Source organism: Camelina sativa, chromosome 12 (assembly GCF_000633955.1).
Source record: "Camelina sativa cultivar DH55 chromosome 12, Cs, whole genome shotgun sequence".
Classification (NCBI taxonomy): domain Eukaryota; kingdom Viridiplantae; phylum Streptophyta; class Magnoliopsida; order Brassicales; family Brassicaceae; genus Camelina; species Camelina sativa.
Window position 1 is genome coordinate 19,617,211 of NC_025696.1, and position 6,503 is coordinate 19,623,713.

The following is a 6,503-nucleotide window of genomic DNA, read 5'->3' on the forward strand; positions in this document are numbered from 1 at the left end:
CTTTCTCTTTTTTCTTTGTTATACTAAAATATTACAAACTTTTGATTTTTTTTTTTGTTTGGATGAAAAATAATGAAAAAGTTATTTCGTATTTATAGTTACAACTACAATCAAGTGGTTTGATGAATATTATCCTACATAGTAATAAAAACAATTTTTTGGTCAACCTTTTTTATATATTTCTAAAAAATTTTGAATTCGGACTTTGACAAATATGTTTTTTTTTATAGAACAAAATATGCATGATTATTTTAATAAATGTATATGTTACTTTGGAAGGTAAAGTAGATCAATATAAGTAGGGGTCAGCATTTAATTTCTTTCTTTTAAGTTTCGTATGGGTAACTGTAAACAAAATTCTACTTTGAACTGTAAACAAAACTTAGATCCATTATATTTTGGTGATTTGATTTCAATATGGTATGTCTCGTATAGACTTAAACTAGAAATATAAAAAAAATTGGGGCATTTTCAAAAATATCTTTTTTAAAAATGCCCCTTGATATATCATCGTTTTTGTGGTTTTTCAAAAATATCTTTTTTAGAGTCTTTTGATGTGTTTTCTAGGATGTTTTTGAGTCTTTACATGTTTTCTAGGATTTTAGCATGAAAGGAGCAAAATAGAGCAATTTGGATCGTTTTGGAGCATAAATCTCGGATCAACACAAGAGCATCGATCGACACCAAGATTGGGAGCATCGATCGACACTCTCTTCAGGCGATGAAGAATCACAAAATTGGAAGTTTTACAATTCTGCCCCAAAGTCTTCCAAAATTGCAACATAAGTCCCTGACGTGTTTTAGGACATATATATATAGTTTTTAGGTTTTTGCAAACCCTTAAGTTTTATTCTATCAAGTTTTATTTTTCCTGCAACCATGTGAGATTTGGAGAGCTTTGGAGAGAGAGAGATCAGATCTGCTTTGTAGAGAAGAATTCTTGAACTCCTTCTTACTCTTTTTAATCTCTATTGCTTATTATTCAGAATTATGTTTTGTTCTTCATTGAATATGTCTGAGTAGTTTGTTTGTTAGGTTCAGGGTTTTTCACAGGGATTTTATGAATTATTAGATCTGATTATTTAGGATTCTTTATCTATCTAGATTTTCATCTTAGGTTGTTCTTCATATTAATCCTTGATTGGCCATCTAGAATTAATACCTTAGGAAAATAAATTGATATGAGAATATAATTGTTTTCCTGATAAAACCTTTTGATGAGCAAAATTATTTCTTGCAAAGAGATTTGATTTAATAATTTTGTGAACAATCTAAACCTGATTTTATTGCTGATTTATTACCTAGAATTTTACAAAGAGATTTGGATTTTCTGGTTTTAAATTTAGATATTATTTGCAGTGAGAACTGATTTAATTTACAAAAGTGTTTAGAGTTCTAGATCTGTTCTTAATTGTTTGAATCCTAATTTATTGATTGATTTAATATTTCATAATTTCCTGAGAAATTCACTAGGCCTAGCTTTTTGATTTTCTGAATTTACAACAAGTTTTATTTAATATTTTGCTTTTCTTTACTTTAATTCAATTTAAATATGTTTAGCATAATTATAAAACTCTATAATTTATTGTGTAGTCTTGAGTCCTTGTGGAATTCGACCCCTAAGTACTGCAGTGATCTCTTAATTTGAGAGAGTAGCTCTAGGGTAAATTTGAGCATATCAAATTTTGGCGCCTTTGCCGGGGACTCTTTGATCTACCATTAGATTTGAGTTTTTGATTTTGTCTAAATTTTTCTTTTTATTTTCACACTAACACGCTTTTGTTTTCTTTTCTCTTGTGTCTTTCAGGTGCATGCCTCCTAGACCTCACACAAGGAGCAACAAGTCTGGTCCTATTGTGAATTTGTCAAACCAAGAGTTGGGAAAACTTGAGCATGAGAACAGAAAAGCAGCTAAATCTCTGAAGATGGTTAATACGATCATTCTGATGCGTGATGAGGCTGGTGTTTTGAGGGATCAAGAGGGCCACTTGCGCAATGAGCAGGGCCAAAAGCTTGATGCAGAAGGAAACGTGATTGCTGAACCTGTTGTCAACGAGCAGGCTATCGTGAACCAGCAAGCTGGTGTCGTTGATGATCCGGATCTTGGTGTCGATCGACACCAACCAGGTGGCATCGATCGACACCCACCTGCAGCAGACGGACGTAGAGCTGCCAACCACGTACAGAACCCAGTTCGACGACAGGAGCAAAACCGGGACTTGATCAGGACCATTGCTGACTACAACCGGGCTGATCTGGTGTATGAGAACCGGTCTGAAATTGTTCCTCCACCATTCCAGAGGAATGACTTTGAGCTGAAGCCTGCTTACTTTCAACTGGTTGGGCAGTGCCCTTTCTCAAACCTGCCCCATGAGAAGCCTTTGGACCACATTGAGCACTTTGAGGATCTTGTGACCAGTATCAAGGCTAATGGAGTGACTGAGGACTTCATATTCTGCAAGCTCTTCCCATACTCACTTGCAGGAGAGGCATCTCAGTGGTTGAAGCAGGTGCCAGCTGGATCTCTGACAAACTGGCATGATATCAAGGTGGCTTTCCTTAACCACTTCTATGATGATGCAATGTCAGATGAGCTGAGAGTCAAGATCTCTTCATTCAAGCAAAGACCAGATGAAGCATTCAAGGCAGCTTGGGTCAGATTCAAAGCTTATCAGAGGGATTGTCCACACCATGGTTTTTCAAGGGTTCAATTGCTAAGTATCTTCTTTAGAGGGTGTGACTGGAAGTATCAATTAGCTTTGGATGATGCAAGTCATGGGAACTTTAAGATAAGATTTCTAGAAGATGCTGAAGTTTTGATTGAGAATTTGGCTTCTAGCAATAGCACTAAGGGAGCAGATGCTGAAAGGAAGAGATTGCATGGAGGATTTGATTCAAACCAGTTAGCTTCTGTTAATGCTAAGCTGGATTCAGTGCATAATCTCCTTATGGGTAAGAAATCTGTTCATTTTGCTGCTGAGGTTGAGACATATGAGCCAGAACCTGATCAAGGACACCAAGAGGAAGATGTGAACTATGTGTATGGGAATCAGGGACAGCGGTTTGGAAATCAGCAAGGCAATAGGCCTTACAGTGGGAACTCTTCAGGCTACACTTCCAAGCCAGAGTATCAGCAGCAACAACAGAACAATGGCTATACAAGGACATATGGGAACTCATCTTATCAGTCTCCACCTCCTAAGAATTCTTCAGAGAGTAGAATGGAGGCCATGCTTGAGCAGCTTTTGCAAGGACAGGAGCAATTGACAGTGACATTCAATGGGAAGATTGACAATGTCTACACTGAGCTGAATGGGAAGATTGATGCATTGAATGTTCATGTTAAGAAGCTGGAGATTCAAGTTGCACAGACTGCTGGGTCTGTTAAACGGCAAGAGAGTGTTCTTCCAGCAAGAACTGAGTCAAACCCCAGACATGCTTGCAATGCCATATCAGTGAGAGATGAAGATGATGGTGAAATTGCTTCTGCAGAAAAAGAAGAGAAATCGACCAATCTCTCGGTTTCAGATCATGGCATCGATCGACACCACCTGGGTGTCGATCGACACTCCTCTCAGACGAACCCAGAAACTGCAAAATCTCAGGTTCCAGCTGCTGAAAGGGTCTACAAGCCTAAGGTTCCTTTTCCCAAGCCAAGAAAGTCTAAGCAGGAGATGGAGGAAGCTAGATGCAAGGCAATGATGGACAAGGTGATGATTGAGATGCCATTGATTGATGCAGTGAAGCTTTCACCACCACTAAAACGCTATGTAAAGAGAATGGTATCCAATGGTTTGAGCCCTGAAGAAGGAGCACTGCTTACTAAGGATGTCAGTGCAATTCTGTTAAACCAGCCTTCACAGAGGAAGAAGGAGAAGAAGCAGGAGGTGGTTGTCTCTAAGGAAGTGAGTGCAATCATTCAATGTAGGACTGCTAAGAAGTTACCAGATCCTGGAAGCTTTGTTCTTGATTGCTCTATCTCAGCAGGAAGGTTTTCTCACTCACTTTGTGACCTTGGCTCTAGCATCAACTTGATGCCACATTCTGTTGCTGTGAGACTTGGGATGACAAAATTCAAGCCAACTCAGATTTCTCTTATCTTGGCTGATCGCTCCCGAAGAACTCCTGAAGGTGTTTTAGAGGATATTCCAGTTAAGGTTGGCAACTTAATGATTCCCACTGACTTTGTGGTGCTGAAGTATGATCAAGAGCCTAAAGATCCTCTCATCTTAGGAAGATCTTTCTTGGCTACAGCTGGTGCCATCATAGATGTGCAGAAGGGACACATAGCACTGAATGTGGATGGTTTGAGTATGAGTTTTGAGATGGATAAACTGAGGAGAGCTCCTACTATTGATGGACAGACTTTTTCTGTTGAAAAAGTTTCTGCAACACGAGCATCAGGCTCAGTGTCGATCGATGCCACCAAGAGGGTGTCGATCGACACCCCTCCACATCCGAGACAAAGCTTGTCCAAAGTTGAAGCTCCAAGACAGAAACCTGTTCCCAAACGGAAAGTCTCCCATTCCACCCTCCAGAGTCCTCAGGTAAGGCAAAGGTACACCTCTTCTGCACCTAATCCTCCTCCTATCATCAACAAGAATTTCAAAGAGAGAAAAACTGTTTTGCAGTTAACCAAGCCACGAGATTATCGTAGAGTGCTTGTTTCTTCTGTTGATGGTTTTGCAGGACATAAGAGAGGCAAACCAATCCCTAAATCCCACCCTGGTCCTGTTCCTCACATCCTTGGCAAGCCTCATGCACCTAAAGCTTATAAACCACCTTGGATGAAGAGGACCTCAATGCCATGTTCTGATCCTCCGGATGCCTGAGCTCCAACACAGTCAAGCTAATGACTGAAAACAAGCGCTTAGTGGGAGGCAACCCACTGGTAGGTTTTCTTTTTCTTTTGATTTTGATTTTTATTTATTTTATTTTTATTCTTGCTTTCCTCTTACTTGATAACACTGGGGCCAGTGTTGTTTAAGTCTGGGAGAGGTTAGTTACTAACTATGATTTCTGTTTTTGAGTTTCAGTTGTGTCAGTCAAAACCATAAAGTTTGAGTCAAATTTTTCAAAATTTTTCTTTTTGTCTTTGGGAATTATGATCTTGATTAATGATTTCTCTTATTTGGCTAACACTCTAATGATTATTTGTTTATGCTTGATCTCAGAACTGAAGCTTAGAAAAACTATGAGCCTTATCAACAATCCTGAAAGCCCTTATTCAATGGATATCTGATTGATCTAACGTTGTCTCAACCTTTATCAGGATTTTAACCGGACTTAATCTCTTACTTTGGGGTTGGAAATCAGTGGACTAGACTTCTTCTTCGGGCCATACAAGACAGTGCAATTTTTCAGAGTATGTCTCCCCTCTCTCTTCCCTTCAGTGCTTTAAAAAGAAAGATCATAAAAAAAAAGAGAATAAAGGATGAGATGANGTTCTAGCATCAACTTGATGCCACATTCTGTTGCTGTGAGACTTGGGATGACAGAATTCAAGCCAACTCAGATTTCTCTAATCCTAGCTGATCGATCCTGAAGAATTCTTGAAGGTGTTTTAGAGGATATTCANGGGGTAGGTAAATTACCAATGACCCCGGTATTCGCTTACACCTTTGGTTAAGAAAAGAAAAAAGAAGAAAAAAACTTGGAAGTGAGAAAAGGGAGAGGAAAGGAGATGTAAGAAGAATGTCTTGGCCTGAAGAGAGTCCATATGCCACTGATCAATACACCCAAGGTAAGAATTCACCTTATTTGTGCTTTNCCCTGGTCTTGTTCCTCACATCCTTGGCAGACCTCATGCACCTAAAGCTTATACACCACCTTAGATGAAGAGGACTTCAATGCCATTTTCTGCTCTNTTATCATGGTTGAGTATAAGAAGTAAGTTCTTGAGTCAGGTAAATGAAGTGTGCGAATAAGAGTAATCTACAATTGAGTGCGTTCCCTNAGCGCTTAGTGGGAGGCAACCCACTGGTAGGTTTTTCTTTTTCTTTTGATTTTGATTTTTATTTTTTTTATTTTATNTGGTTTTTGTGGTTTTTAACCATGATATAAGGAGTCTTTTAGAGTCTTTTGATGTGTTTTCTAGGATGTTTTTGAGTCTTTACAGGTTTTCTAGGATTTTAGCATGAAAGGAGCAAAATGGAGCAATTTGGATCGTTTTTGGAGCATAAATCTCGGATCAACACAAGAGCATCGATCGACACCAAGATTGGGAGCATCGATCGATNAGCAGTGTCGATCGACACCAACCAGGGGGTATCGATCGACACCCTTCCACGACTGAGACAGAACAGCTCCAAAACTGATGCTCCAAGTCAGAAACCTGTTCCCAAACAGAAGAGTCATCAATCCATACTCCAGAGCCCTCGGGTAAGGCCAAGGTATGCATCTTCTTCTCCTAAACTTCCTCCTATCATCAACAAGAATTTCAAAGAGATAAAAACTGTTTTGCAGTTAACCAAGCCACGAGATTATCGTAGAGCGCTTGTTTC